The sequence below is a fragment of the Oncorhynchus gorbuscha genome, linkage group LG11 (genome assembly GCF_021184085.1).
Source record: "Oncorhynchus gorbuscha isolate QuinsamMale2020 ecotype Even-year linkage group LG11, OgorEven_v1.0, whole genome shotgun sequence".
Lineage (NCBI taxonomy): Eukaryota > Metazoa > Chordata > Actinopteri > Salmoniformes > Salmonidae > Oncorhynchus > Oncorhynchus gorbuscha.
Genome location: NC_060183.1, coordinates 82,968,372 through 82,983,884, shown reverse-complemented (window position 1 = coordinate 82,983,884; position 15,513 = coordinate 82,968,372). Strand labels below are relative to the sequence as shown.

At 44.5% G+C, this 15,513-nt stretch overlaps 1 protein-coding gene across 5 annotated transcripts in view; it reads right to left on the bottom strand.

Moving 5' to 3' along the window:
• The window catches only part of LOC123989558 (cingulin-like protein 1), a 99,760-nt gene that overhangs the window by 57,468 nt on the left and 26,779 nt on the right, over positions 1 to 15,513 (bottom strand). The gene's annotated exons all lie outside the window — the stretch shown is intronic.

Here is a 15,513-nt window from a genome sequence, read left to right as displayed (position 1 = left end):
AACGTGAGACTGGGGACTATGGCAACGTGAGACTGGGGACTATGGTAACGTGAGACCAGGGACTGGGGACTATGGTAACGTGAGACTGGGGACTATGGTAACGTGAGACCGGGGACTATGGTAACGTGAGACCAGGGACTATGGTAACGTGAGACCAGGGACTATGGTAACGTGAGACTGGGGACTATGGTAACGTGAGACCAGGGACTATGGTAACGTGAGACTGGGGACTATGGTAACGTGAGACTGAGGACTATGGTAACGTGAGACTGGGGACTATGGTAATGTGAGACTGGGGACTATGGTAACGTGAGACCGGGGACTATGGTAACGTGAGACTGGGGACTATGGTAACGTGAGACTGGGGACTATGGTAACGTGAGACCGGGGACTATGGTAACGTGAGACTGGGGACTATGGTAACGTGAGAATGGGGACTGGGGACTATGGTAACGTGAGACTATGGTAACGTGAGACTGGGGACTATGGTAACGTGAGACTGGGGACTGGGGACTATGGTAACGTGAGACTGGGGACTATGGTAACGTGAGACTGGGGACTATGGTAACGTGAGACTGGAGACTATGGTAACGTGAGACCAGGGACTGGGGACTATGGTAACGTGAGACTGGGGACTATGGTAACGTGAGACCGGGGACTATGGTAACGTGAGACCAGGGAATATGGTAACGTGAGACCAGGGACTGGGGACTATGGTAACGTGAGACCAGGGACTATGGTAACGTGAGACCAGGGACTATGGTAAATGCGAGACCGGGGTCTATGGTAACGTGAGACTGGGGACTATGGTAACGTGAGACTGGGGACTATGGTAACGTGAGACTGGGGACTATGGTAACGTGAGACCAGGGACTGGGGACTATGGTAACGTGAGACTGGGGACTATGGTAACGTGAGACTGGGGACTATGGTAACGTGAGACTGGGGACTATGGTAACGTGAGACTGGGGACTATGGTAACGTGAGACCGGGGACTATGGTAACGTGAGACTGGGGTCTATGGTAACATGAGACCGGGGACTATGGTAACGTGAGACTGGGGACTATGGTAACGTGAGACCGGGGACTATGGTAACGTGAGACTAACACGTACACAAATAGATATCAAGCCCTTTTCCATGATAATCTCAGTGCTGAGACTTTGGTTAATTTTTCCTTGGTCAAAGTGACATTTCCTTAAGGACACAGACAGCTAGACAAGGCTGAAGGAAGAACATAAATTAGTGTGTCGCAAAGCAAATACCACAATGATATCGTAGACATAAAAACTCTAAAAACAGTACTTGTCAAATCAATGATTAATCATTCATAGCAGAAAGTCTGACTTTTCTCAAAAACACGACTACTACTCAAAATGAAGACATTGTTGTTTTACCATTACTCTCTCAACACAATGAGTGGGGGGGAAAAAACGTGGTGTTGTTTGGTAATCCCTCCACTGGAGGGCAGTATTTCATCATCTACATACACTTTGTGAGTGACACAGAAAGATAAAAACCTGACATTTGGGTTTGAGGGAAGTAGTAACATCCATATGAAAGTCCTTGATGAAAATTAACATCACAAGTCTCCCATAACGACCATTAGAAACCTTCGCCACCTTGGCTTCAACCGCAGGACATCAGGAAAGCATGAACATTCAGCAAAAACATCAATCAATAATAAATAAATATATAAAAACAATCCATCACACACTTGCTTTGATCGATCAGTAGATAAAGATAAATTATTATTAAATCAAGATAAATTGCTAAAACAATGCATATCTATCAAATGAGCCAGAACTAAAAACAGGAAAACATGATGAGACGTAAAAATATATTTATTTAAGTCAGGAAGTAGCCAATATCCATCCATATGAACTGCAGTATTTACACGGTGGGTTATGTGTTCCTCTAGCTGAAATGGTCACGGTGGGTATGTGTTCCTCTAGCTGAAATGGTCACGGTGGGTATGTGTTCCTCTATGTGTTCCTCTATGTGTTCCTCTATGTGTTCCTCTAGCTGAAATGGTCACGGTGGGTATGTGTTCCTCTATGTGTTCCTCTATGTGTTCCTCTAGCTGAAATGGTCACGGTGGGTATGTGTTCCTCTATGTGTTCCTCTATGTGTTCCTCTATGTGTTCCTCTAGCTGAAATGGTCACAGTGGGTTATGTGTTCCTCTAGCTGAAATGGTCACGGTGGGTATGTGTTCCTCTATGTGTTCCTCTATGTGTTCCTCTAGCTGAAATGGTCACGGTGGGTATGTGTTCCTCTAGCTGAAATGGTCACGGTGGGTATGTGTTCCTCTATGTGTTCCTCTATGTGTTCCTCTATGTGTTCCTCTATGTGTTCCTCTAGCTGAAATGGTCACAGTGGGTTATGTGTTCCTCTAGCTGAAATGGTCACGGTGGGTTATGTGCGTGTGTGTGTGTCTGTGTCTCTGTCTTTGTCCCCTGTGTGTGTGTCTGTGTGTCTCTGTGTCTGTGTGTGTGTGTGTCTGTGTCTCTGTCTCTGTCTTTGTCCCCTGTGTGTGTGTCTGTGTGTGTGTCTGTGTGTCTCTGTGTCTGTGTGTGTGTGTCTGTGTCTCTGTCTCTGTCTTTGTCCTCTGTGTCTGTGTGTGTGTGTGTGTGTGTCTGTGTGTGTGAGTCTGTGTATGTGTGTGTGTGTCTCTGTGTCTGTGTGTCTGTGTCTGTGTCTGTGTCTGTGTGTGTGTGTGTGTGTGTGTGTGTGTGTGTGTGTGTGTGTGTGTGTGTGTGTGTGTGTGTGTGTGTGTGTGTGTGTGTGTGTGTGTGTGTGTGTGTGTGTGTGTGTGTGTGTGTGTGTGTGTGTGTGTGTGTGTGTGTGTGTGTGTGTAAATCTGTTGGCATCTGCTGAAGGGGCCCGTGAACCCTCATTAACCTTTTGTTTATGCGGCGTTGGAAACGAGGTCTACCCAGCATGCAGCAGTGATGCACACACACACACACACACACACACACACACACACACACACACACACACACACACACACACACACACACACACACACACACACACACACACACACACACACACACACACACACACACACACACATGGCGGGCTCACGCAGAGCTGATCGCCAGCTGTCATGCTCCTCAAACGCTTAGAGAATAAAACATAAATAGCACATCATTATAGTGGATATATACGAACACAGATCACTCCAGAATTGTGAGTGAAAATTGTGCACATTATTCCAACACTCATAGCCAGCTATATGTTTTTATCAAAGCAAGCGTTCATTGTGTAAAGGTTTTAAAATCCCTGTCAAATGGAATAAATGTATGTTTTAGTACTTTTAAAATGCATTATAATTCATACACTTAATGAATGTATACTATTGTGAATGTATACTATTGTGAATGTATACTATTGTGAATGTATACTATTGTGAATGTATACTATTGTGAATGTATACTATTGTGAATGTATAATATTGTGAATGTATACTATTGTGAATGTATACTATTGTGATTGTATACTATTGTGATTGTATACTATTGTGAATGTTATACATTGTGGACATCATTATTTTCCATGTGACGTTTTAACAAGATATACGTTTACATTTTGCTTTGATTGTTGCTTTATCCAATAGTTTCTTCAAAATGCCCCCGTTGGTAATCCATGTATAGGGTAAAATATGTTGGTAGCTCGAGGGTTAATAGCTCTAAACCCTCTGTTACTTGAAATGAAGTATAATTTTATTTTTAACAACTCTATGTTTTTAAGGGATTAATAATGGTATTACAAATGTTATTAATGACTTAATGAATAATAAATATTTAAATGAATAAAAACCAGATCTAATTTGTCGTAAGTAGGGACCCTGCAGTTCCAGCATGTAGTTTTATGTATCGGAGTAAGAACAAAAGGCTACCACACAGACACCAGTCTTTCTTCTTCGTGTTAGCTGGCAGAGAAGCTGTCTGATGCACAGAGACATTCTAGTCTTTCTTCTTCGTGTTAGCTGGCAGAGAAGCTGTCTGATGCACAGAGATATTCTAGTCTTTCTTCTTCGTGTTAGCTGGCAGAGAAGCTGTCTGATGCACAGAGATATTCTAGTCTTTCTTCTTCGTGTTAGCTGGCAGAGAAGCTGTCTGATGCACAGAGATATTCTAGTCTTTCTTCTTGTGTTAGCTGGCAGAGAAGCTGTCTGATGCACAGAGATATTCTAGTCTTTCTTCTTGTGTTAGCTGGCAGAGAAGCTGTCTGATGCACAGAGACATTCTAGTCTTTCTTCTTCGTGTTAGCTGGCAGCTGTCTTTCTTCTTTGTGTTAGCTGGCAGAGAAGCTGTCTGATGCACAGAGACATTCTAGTCTTTCTTCTTCGTGTTAGCTGGCAGAGAAGCTGTCCGATGCACAGAGGGTGTTAGCATTCTAGTCTTTCTTCTTCGTGTTAGCTGGCAGAGAAGCTTCTGATGCTTCTAGTCTTTCTTCTTCGTGTTAGCTGGCAGAGAAGCTGTCTGATGCACAGAGACATTCTAGTCTTTCTTCTTCGTGTTAGCTGGCAGAGAAGCTGTCTGATGCACAGAGACATTCTAGTCTTTCTTCTTCGTGTTAGCTGGCAGAGAAGCAGTCCGATACACAGAGACATTCTAGTCTTTCTTCTTCGTGTTAGCTGGCAGAGAAGCTGTCTGATGCACAGAGACATTCTAGTCTTTCTTCTTCGTGTTAGCTGGCAGAGAAGCTGTCTGATGCACAGAGACATTCTAGTCTTTCTTCTTTGTGTTAGCTGGCAGAGAAGCTGTCTGATGCACAGAGACATTCTAGTCTTTCTTCTTCGTGTTAGCTGGCAGAGAAGCTGTCTGATGCACAGAGACATTCTAGTCTTTCTTCTTCGTGTTAGCCATCCGATGCAGGGATGCTGAGGTCGTATTATTTTATCATGAGCTTTAAATAATGAAACAATGAATAAGGTAGACAAGCTCAGGGCGAGGAGCCTCTTCCAGAGAGACATCAGGTAACATACTCTGATTTACTGTCCCTGTCCATTCAGCCAGAGGGGTTCTCCATCCATTGCGTGGAAGAAATAACTCTCTGGGGGGAAAAAAGGCGGAGAGGTTTCTTTCATGATTAACAACTCATGGAGTGATGGTGGTAACGTACAGGAACTGAAGGCACCGTACTGGATGGCCGCCATTTTGCGAGGTTCGACCCATCTTCCCGATGCTTCGTTTTGTGTTTATCTTTACTTTATTTTATCTATCATTTCTTATAACTAATAATAACTTTTGAACATCGGATTGGCAGTTACTAACCCAGGTCCGGAAGGCCTTTGACTCATCTGCCCTGGGCATGTAGAAAATAGTATGCATCATGTTAGCTCTACTAACTCACTGCTAGCCTGGGAGTCTGGACTGCATCATGTTAGCTCCACTAACTCACTGCTAGCCTGGGAGTCTGGACTGCATCATGTTAGCTCTACTAACTCACTGCTAGCCTGGGAGTCTGGACTGCATCATGTTAGCTCTACTAACTCACTGCTAGCCTGGGAGTCTGGACTGCATCATGTTAGCTCTACTAACTCACTGCTAGCCTGGGAGTCTGGACTGCATCATGTTAGCTCTACTAACTCTCTGCTAGCCTGGGAGTCTGGACTGCATCATGTTAGCTCTACTAACTCACTGCTAGCCTGGGAGTCTGGACTGCATCATGTTAGCTCTACTAACTCACTGCTAGCCTGGGAGTCTGGACTGCATCATGTTAGCTCCACTAGCTCACTGCTAGCCTGGGAGTCTGGGCTGCATCATGTTAGCTCTACTAACTCACTGCTAGCCTGGGAGTCTGGACTGCATCATGTTAGCTCTACTAACTCACTGCTAGCCTGGGAGTCTGGACTGCATCATGTTAGCTCCACTAACTTACTACTAGCCTGGGAGTCTGGACTGCATCATGTTAGCTCTACTAACTCACTGCTAGCCTGGGAGTCTGGACTGCATCATGTTAGCTCTACTAACTCACTGCTAGCCTGGGAGTCTGGACTGCATCATGTTAGCTCTACTAACTCACTGCTAGCCTGGGAGTCTGGACTGCATCATGTTAGCTCCACTAACTTACTACTAGCCTGGGAGTCTTAAACTATGCCACTTTGTTTACATACTCATCTCATATGTATATACTGTACTCTATATAATCTACTGCATCTTTATGTAATACATGTATCACTAGCCACTTTAAACTATGCCACTTTGTTTACATACTCATCTCATATGTATATACTGTACTCTATATAATCTACTGCATCCTTATGTAATACATGTATCACTAGCCACTTTAAACTATGCCACTTTGTTTACATACTCATCTCATATGTATATACTGTACTCTATATAATCTACTGCATCTTTATGTAATACATGTATCACTAGCCACTTTAACTATGCCACTTTGTTTACATACTCATCTCATATGTATATACTGTACTCTATGTCTGATATGCATTGAAAATCCACATCGCATTGTAACTTTCCCAAATGTAAGAGGACTACGGTGGTATTTTGTGACATATTTGCAGAAATCCGTTATTTTGTGGCTTTTGGTGAATGTGTTCTAATGAAGTCACGCTGTTCCTACTTCCTGTAAACACACAGTCCAGTTCATGGTGACTGACAGGCCCTACTGCCTGTAAACACACAGTCCAGTTCATAGTGAATGATGACAGGCCCTACTGCCTGTAAACACACAGTCCAGTTCATAGTGAATGATGGCAGGCCCTACTGCCTGTAAACACACAGTCCAGATCATAGTGACTGACAGGCCCTACTGCCTGTAAACACACAGTCCAGTTCATAGTGACTGACAGGCCCTACTGCCTGTAAACACACAGTCCAGTTCATAGTGAATGATGGCAGGCCCTACTGTCTGTAAACACACAGTCCAGTTCATAGTGAATGATGACAGGCCCTACTGTCTGTAAACACACAGTCCAGTTCAAAGTGAATGATGACAGGCCCTACTGTCTGTAAACACACAGTCCAGTTCATAGTGAATGATGACAGGTCCTACTGCCTGTAAACACACAGTCCAGTTCATAGTGAATGATGACAGGCTCTACTGCCTGTAAACACACAGTCCAGTTCATAGTGAATGATGTCAGGCCCTACTGCCTGTAAACACACAGTCCAGTTCATAGTGAATGATGTCAGGCCCTACTGCCTGTAAGCACACAGTCCAGTTCATAGTGAATGCTGACAGGCCCTACTGCCAGTAAACACACAGTCCAGTTCAAAGTGAATGATGACAGGCTCTACTGCCTGTAAACACACAGTCCAGTTCATAGTGAATGATGGCAGACCCTACTGTCTGTAAACACACAGTCCAGTTCATAGTGACTGACAGGCCCTACTGTCTGTAAACACACAGTCCAGATCATAGTGAATGATGCCAGGTCTGTGTGGTAAATGGCTTGTTTGCATATCGGCCTACTGTAGCTCTGATTGGCTGTGCTGCACCGGTTTGCATATAGGCCTACTGTAGCTCTGATTGGCTGTGCTGCACCGGTTTGCATATAGGCCTACTGTAGCTCTGATTGGCTGTGCTGCACCGGTTTGCATATAGGCCTACTGTAGCTCTGATTGGCTGTGCTGCACCGGTTTGCACAGACTCTGGTCCTGGACGAGGCAGGTGTTTTTATTAGGTTTAATTTACTGTAGTGTCTATTAATTGTCCAAACGCACGGCCGCTTTCCCTTTATATTGCTATAGATTTGTCACAAATTCCTTCGTGTACGTAATTCTAAGAATTTATGAAAACGTGAAGATGACCATATCTCAGTGGTCACTAGTCAGAAAATGTTCAAAGATATGTCTTATCATTCCTGAGGGGAGTATATGAACAGATTTTAATACGATTTCGTGAGGCTAAAATTTCGGTCAGTTCCACTTTAATTGCAAGTAAGTGCTTTGAAAATAATTTACTTTAGATTAATCATCAGCTTTCATGACACCAGTGTGAACGCTGCTTGTTCTGTTCTGTTGGCAGCTCTGAAGCCCCGCCCAGCAGCACATCCACGATCCACACCGAGTAGAGGGAGGATAGGCTTGGTAAACATGGATCATCATTGGGTGGTGCAGACCTCGAGTGACCTGAACCATTACCCAAACCTATAATTAAAGAAAATGCTTTGGGAATGAAAAAAAAAAACATTAATAAAGTATCAGTCTGAAAAGCTGTTAGTCAGGTTCTGTTCTGTTGGCAGCTCTGAGCCCCACCCAGCACCATAATCACATCCTGGCACTAGCAGGGTTTGTGTGAATCTACAGGGCGGATCTATTTACTCATCCTGCAGAGAAACGAAGTCTGTGACCACACTGACAGACAAGCACCAACAGGATAGTGTTTATCTTTGCCATGAAACACGTTGCTGTCATAACATAGTCAGTTTACATGTTACTAAAACCTAGAGCAGTGAGAACTAGCATTTAAACTAGCATTTAATCCAGCCACCACCACATCAAGATACCTGAAACAATGGAGACACAAACAGGAAATAACCTGAGTCAGCTTTACCTGTCCAACTTTTATAAAAGCGTGGATTCACTACAAATCACCACAACAGGCCTGCTCCACATCCAGCTATAGCTTTAACAACAAACAACTTAGTTATCTGGCTTTATGTTAGCACAAGCAGCTAGTATAAAACCATTAATCACCGCAAACAAATCCTCTTGAACCCTACTATGTTATCAGCCAACAACTACAGTTAAAAGAAGAGTGGTGGTGTAGTGGTGTCATGGTGTAGTGGTGTCATGGTGGTGTAGTGGTGTCATGGTGGTGTGGTGTCATGGTGGTGTGGTGTCATGGTGGTGTGGTGTCATGGTGTAGTGGTGTCATGGTGGTGTGGTGTCATGGTGGTGTGGTGTCATGGTGGTGTGGTGTCATGGTGGTGTAGTGGTGTCATGGTGGTGTGGTGTCATGGTGGTGTGGTGGTGTCATGGTGGTGTAGTGGTGTCATGGTGGTGTGGTGTCATGATGGTGTGGTGTCATGGTGGTGTGGTGTCATGGTGGTGTAGTGGTGTCATGGTGTACTGGTGTGGTGGTGTCATGGTGGTGTGGTGGTGTCATGGTGGTGTGGTGGTGTCATGGTGGTGTAGTGGTGTCATGGTGGTGTGGTGGTGTCATGGTGTGGTGGTGTCATGGTGGTGTAGTGGTGTGGTGGTGTGGTGGTGTCATGGTGGTGTGGTGGTGTCATGGTGTGGTGGTGTCATGGTGGTGTAGTGGTGTCATGGTGTAGTGGTGTGGTGGTGTCATGGTGGTGTGGTGGTGTCATGGTGTGGTGGTGTCATGGTGGTGTAGTGGTGTAGTGGTGTCATGGTGTAGTGGTGTCATGGTGTAGTGGTGTCATGGTGTGGTGGTGTCATGGTGTAGTGGTGTCATTGTGTGGTGGTGTAGTGGTGTCATGGTGTAGTGGTGTAGTGGTGGTGTCGTGGTGTCATGTGTCATGGTGTGGTGTAATGGCTTGGTGGTGTCATGGTGTCATGGTGTGGTGGTGTAATGGCTTTGTGTGGTGTCATTGTCATGGTGTAGTGGTGTCTTGGCTTGGTGGTGTCATGGTGTCATGGTGTCATGGTGTCATGGTGTAGTGGTGTCATGGTGTAGTGGTGTCATGGCTTGGTGGTGTCATGGTGTCATGGTGTAGTGGTGTCATGGTGTAGTGGTGTCATGGTGTCATGGTGTAGTGGTGTCATGGTGTCATGATGTCATGGTGTAGTGGTGTAATGGCTTGGTGGTGTCATGGTGTAGTGGTTTCATGGCTTGGTGGTGTCATGGTGTAGTGGTGTCATGGTGTAGTGGTGTCATGGCTTGGTGGTGTCATGGTGGTGGTGTCATGGTGGTGTCATGGTGTCATGGTGTCATGGTGGTGTGGTGTCATGGTGGTGTGGTGTCATGGTGTAGTGGTGTCATGGTGGTGTAGTGGTGTCATGGTGGTGTGGTGTCATGGTGGTGTGGTGTCATGGTGGTGTGGTGTCATGGTGTAGTGGTGTCATGGTTTGGTGGTGTCATGGTGTCATGGTGTAGTGGTGTCATGGTGTAGTGGTGTCATGGTGTAGTGGTGTCATGGCTTGGTGGTGTCATGGTGTCATGGTGTAGTGGTGTCATGGTGTAGTGGTGTCATGGTGTCATGGTGTAGTGGTGTCATGGTGTCATGATGTCATGGTGTAGTGGTGTAATGGCTTGGTGGTGTCATGGTGTAGTGGTTTCATGGCTTGGTGGTGTCATGGTGTAGTGGTGTCATGGCTTGGTGGTGTCATGGTGTAGTGGTGTCATGGTGTAGTGGTGTCATGGTGTAGTGGTGTCATGGTGGTGTGGTGTCATGGTGGTGTGGTGTCATGGTGTAGTGGTGTCATGGTGTAGTGGTGTCATGGTGGTGTAGTGGTGTCATGGTGGTGTGGTGTCATGGTGGTGTGGTGTCATGGTGGTGTAGTGGTGTCATGGTGGTGTAGTGGTGTCATGGTGGTGTGGTGTCATGGTGGTGTGGTGGTGTCATGGTGGTGTAGTGGTGTCATGGTGTGGTGGTGTCATGGTGTAGTGGTGTCATTGTGTGGTGGTGTAGTGGTGTCATGGTGTAGTGGTGTAGTGGTGTCATGGTGTCATGGTGTCATGGTGTAGTGGTGTAATGGCTTGGTGGTGTCATTGTGTAGTGGTGTCATGGCTTGGTGGTGTCATGGTGTCATGGTGTAGTGGTGTCATGGTGTAGTGGTGTCATGGTGTAGTGGTGTCATGGCTTGGTGGTGTCATGGTGTAGTGGTGTCATGGTGTAGTGGTGTCATGGTGTAGTGGTGTCATGGTGGTGTGGTGTCATGGTGGTGTGGTGTCATGGTGGTGTGGTGTCATGGTGTAGTGGTGTCATGGTGGTGTAGTGGTGTCATGGTGGTGTGGTGTCATGGTGGTGTAGTGGTGTCATGGTGGTGTGGTGTCATGGTGGTGTAGTGGTGTCATGGTGGTGTGGTGTCATGGTGGTGTGGTGGTGTCATGGTGGTGTAGTGGTGTCATGGTGGTGTGGTGTCATGGTGGTGTGGTGTCATGGTGGTGTGGTGTCATGGTGGTGTAGTGGTGTCATGGTGTACTGGTGTGGTGGTGTCATGGTGGTGTGGTGGTGTCATGGTGGTGTGGTGGTGTCATGGTGGTGTAGTGGTGTCATGGTGGTGTGGTGGTGTCATGGTGGTGGTGTCATGGTGTGGTGGTGTAGTGGTGTAGTGGTGTGGTGGTGTGGTGGTGTCATGGTGGTGTGGTGGTGTCATGGTGTGGTGGTGTCATGGTGGTGTAGTGGTGTCATGGTGTAGTGGTGTGGTGGTGTCATGGTGGTGTGGTGGTGTCATGGTGTGGTGGTGTCATGGTGTAGTGTGTCATGGTGTAGTGGTGTCATGGTGTAGTGGTGTCATGGTGTGGTGGTGTCATGGTGTAGTGGTGTCATTGTGTGGTGGTGTAGTGGTGTCATGGTGTAGTGGTGTAGTGGTGTCATGGTGTCGTGGTGTCATGGTGTCATGGTGTAGTGGTGTAATGGCTTGGTGGTGTCATTGTGTAGTGGTGTCATGGCTTGGTGGTGTCATGGTGTCATGGTGTAGTGGTGTCATGGTGTAGTGGTGTCATGGTGTAGTGGTGTCATGGCTTGGTGGTGTCATGGTGTCATGGTGTAGTGGTGTCATGGTGTAGTGGTGTCATGGTGTCATGGTGTAGTGGTGTCATGGTGTCATGATGTCATGGTGTAGTGGTGTAATGGCTTGGTGGTGTCATGGTGTAGTGGTTTCATGGCTTGGTGGTGTCATGGTGTAGTGGTGTCATGGTGTAGTGGTGTCATGGCTTGGTGGTGTCATGGTGTCATGGTGTAGTGGTGTCATGGTGTAGTGGTGTCATGGTGTAGTGGTGTCATGGTGTCATGGTGTTGTGGTGTCATGGTGTAGTGGTGTCATGGTGTCATGATGTCATGGTGTAGTGGTGTCATGGCTTGGTGGTGTCATGGTGTAGTGGTGTCATGGTGTCATGGTGTCATGGTGTCATGGTGTAGTGGTGTCATGGTGTCATGGTGTCATGGTGTAGTGGTGTAATGGTGTCATGGTGTAGTGGTGTCATGGTGTCATGGTGTGGTGGTGTAGTGGTGTCATGGTGTCATGTTGTCATGGTGTAGTGGTGTCATGGTGTCATGGTGTCATAGCTTGGTGGTTTCAGTGTGTCATGGTGTAGTGGTGTCATGGTGTCATGGTGTAGTGGTGTCATGGTGTCATGGTGTAGTGGTGTCATGGCTTGGTGGTGTCATTGTGTCATGGTGTAGTGGTGTCATGGTGTCATGGTGTCGTGGTGTCATGGTGTCATGGTGTCATGTTGTAGTGGTGTCATGGTGTCGTGGTGTAGTGGTGTCATGGTGTCATGGTGTAGTGGTGTCATGGTGTCATGGTGTAGTGGTGTCATGGTGTAGTGGTGGCATGGTGTCATGGTGTAGTGGTGTCATGGTGTAGTGGTGTCATGGTGTCATGGTGGTGTCATGGTGTCATGGTGTCATGGTGTCATGGTGTAGTGGTGTCATGGTGTCATGGTGTCATGGTGGCATGGTGGCATGGTGTAGTGGTGTCATGGTGTCATGTTGTCATGTTGTCATGGTGTCATGGTGTAGTGGTGTCATGGTGTCATGCTGTCATGGTGTCATGGTGTAGTGGTGTCATGGTGTCATGGTGTAGTGGTGTCATGGTGTAGTGGTGTCATGGTGTAGTGGTGTCATGGTGTCATGGTGTTATGGTGTAGTGGTGTCATGGTGTAGTGGTGTCATGGTGTAGTGGTGTCATGGTGTAGTGGTGTCATGGTGTCATGGTGTAGTGGTGTCATGGTGTAGTGGTGTCATTGTGTCATGGTGTAGTGGTGTCATGGCTTGGTGGTGTCATTGTTTGTGCCATGAGCCATGTTTATAAGTGGTTCCAGCATGTCAGTTCAGAACACATTTTTACTTACAATGACATTTATTTACAATGTTTTCCCGTTAGGCCGTCATTGGAAATAATCATTTGTTCTTAACTGACATGCCTAGTTAAATTTTAAAAATCATAGGCCTCGGTCTTTCTGTACAATGTTTTCAAATATTCCATTTATCTCTGGCATTGGATATAGGAACGGGGGAACCATTTATCTTTCATTCGGGATGATATCTCTTCATAAATATATGTATTTCTATATGCTTAATCGTCATTGTAGGGCCCTGAACAGTGCCTTGTTCAGGTGCAGAACAACAGATTGTTTTCCTTGTCAACTCAGGGAAGCGATACAGCAACCTTTCGGTTACTGGCCCAACACTCTAACCACAAGGCTACCTGCCATGACAGCATGATTGTGGAACGGGAACACCCCCAGGCCCCGTTTATTATTGAACTTGCCTTGTCTGGGATGCATCACACATCCACATCAGGTGATCACTTGCTAAAAGATTGGCAAACACCTTTTCATCATTGTGAAGAAGCTTTTCAATGTATCAAAAAAATACTTACAATGAAAATAAAGTCACGAAAAAAGGTATGTTGTGTTGGTTTCTGTCATTTAAGGAGGGTCATGCCAGGTAACTGGTCCCAAACCTATACTTAGAGAAATATATTTGATGCAGGTAAGTGCTTTGAAAATCATTTACATTAATCATCAGCATTCAAGTACAAGTCTGAAAGCTGTTAGTCAGGTTTTGTTCTGTTCTGTTGGCAGCTCTGAAACCCCACCCAGCAGCACATCCACAATCCACATCAGGTGATCACCAAGTAGAGGGAGTATAGGTGGTGTATTACAGTAATATTATACAGTAATATAATACAGTAATATAATACAGTGGTAAAATACTGTGGTATAATACAGTGGTATAATACAGTAATATAATACAGTAATATAATACAGTAATATAATACAGTAATATAATAATATGGTATAATACAGTGGTATAAAGCAGTGGTATAAAGCAGTGGTATAATACAGTAATATAATACAGTGGTATAATACAGTGGTATAAAGCAGTGGTATAAAGCAGTGGTATAATACAGTAATATAATGAAGTGGTATAATACAGTAATATAATACAGTGGTATAATACTATGGTATAATACTGTGGTATAATACAGTGGTATAATACAGTAATATAATACAGTGGTATAATACAGTAATATAATGCAGTGGTATAATACAGTAATATAATGCAGTGGTATAATACAGTAATATAATGCAGTGGTATAATACAGTAATATAATACAGTGGTATAATACTATGGTATAATACTGTGGTATAATACAGTGGTATAATACAGTAATATAATACAGTGGTATAATACAGTAATATAATACAGTAATATAATACAGTAATATAATGCAGTGGTATAATACAGTAATATAATAATAGGGTATAATACAGTAATATAATAATATGGTATAATACTGTGGTATAATACAGTGGTATAATACAGTGGTATAATACAGTGGTATAATACATTACATTTAAGTCATTTAGCAGACGCTCTTATCCAGAGCGACTTACAAATTGGTGCATTCACCTTATGACATCCAGTGGGACAGTCACTTAACAATAGTGCATCTAAAACTTAGGGGGGGTGGGGTGAGAGGGATTACTTATCCTATCCTAGGTATTCCTTAAAGAGGTGGGGTTTCAGGTGTCTCCGGAAGGTGGTGATTGACTCCGCTGTCCTGGCGTCGTGAGGGAGTTTGTTCCACCATTGGGGGGCCAGGGCAGCGAACAGTTTTGACTGGGCTGAGCGGGAGCTGTACTTCCTCAGTGGTAGGGAGGCGAGCAGGCCAGAGGTGGATGAACGATATCACCTTCCTCTCTCTCCCTGTGTGGTACCTGTCCTAGTCCACCTTCCTCTCTCTCACTGTTTAATACAGTAATATAATACTGTGGTATAATACAGTGGTATAATACTATGGTATAATACAGTGGTATAATACTGTGGTATAATACTGTGGTATAATACAGTGGTAAAATACAGTGGTATAATACAGTAATATAATACAGTGGTATAATACAGTGGTATAATACAGTATATAATACAGTGGTATAATACAGTAATATAATGCAGTGGTAAAATACAGTGGTATAATACAGTGGGATAATACTATGGTATAATACAGTGGTATAATACAGTGGTATAATACAGTAATATAATACAGTGGTATAATACAGTGGTATAATACAGTGGTATAATACAGTGGTATAATACTGTGGTATAATACAGTGGTATAATACAGTGGTATAATACAGTGGTATAATACAGTATATAATACAGTGGTATAATACAGTGGTATAATACAGTAATATAATACAGTAGTATAATACTGTGGTATAATACAGTGGTATAATACTGTGGTATAATACTGTGGTATAAAGCAGTGGTATAATACTGTGGTATAAAGCAGTGGTATAATACTGTGGTATAATACAGTGGTATAATACTGTGGTATAAAGCAGTGGTATAATACTGTGGTATAAAGCAGTGGTATAATACTGTGGTATAAA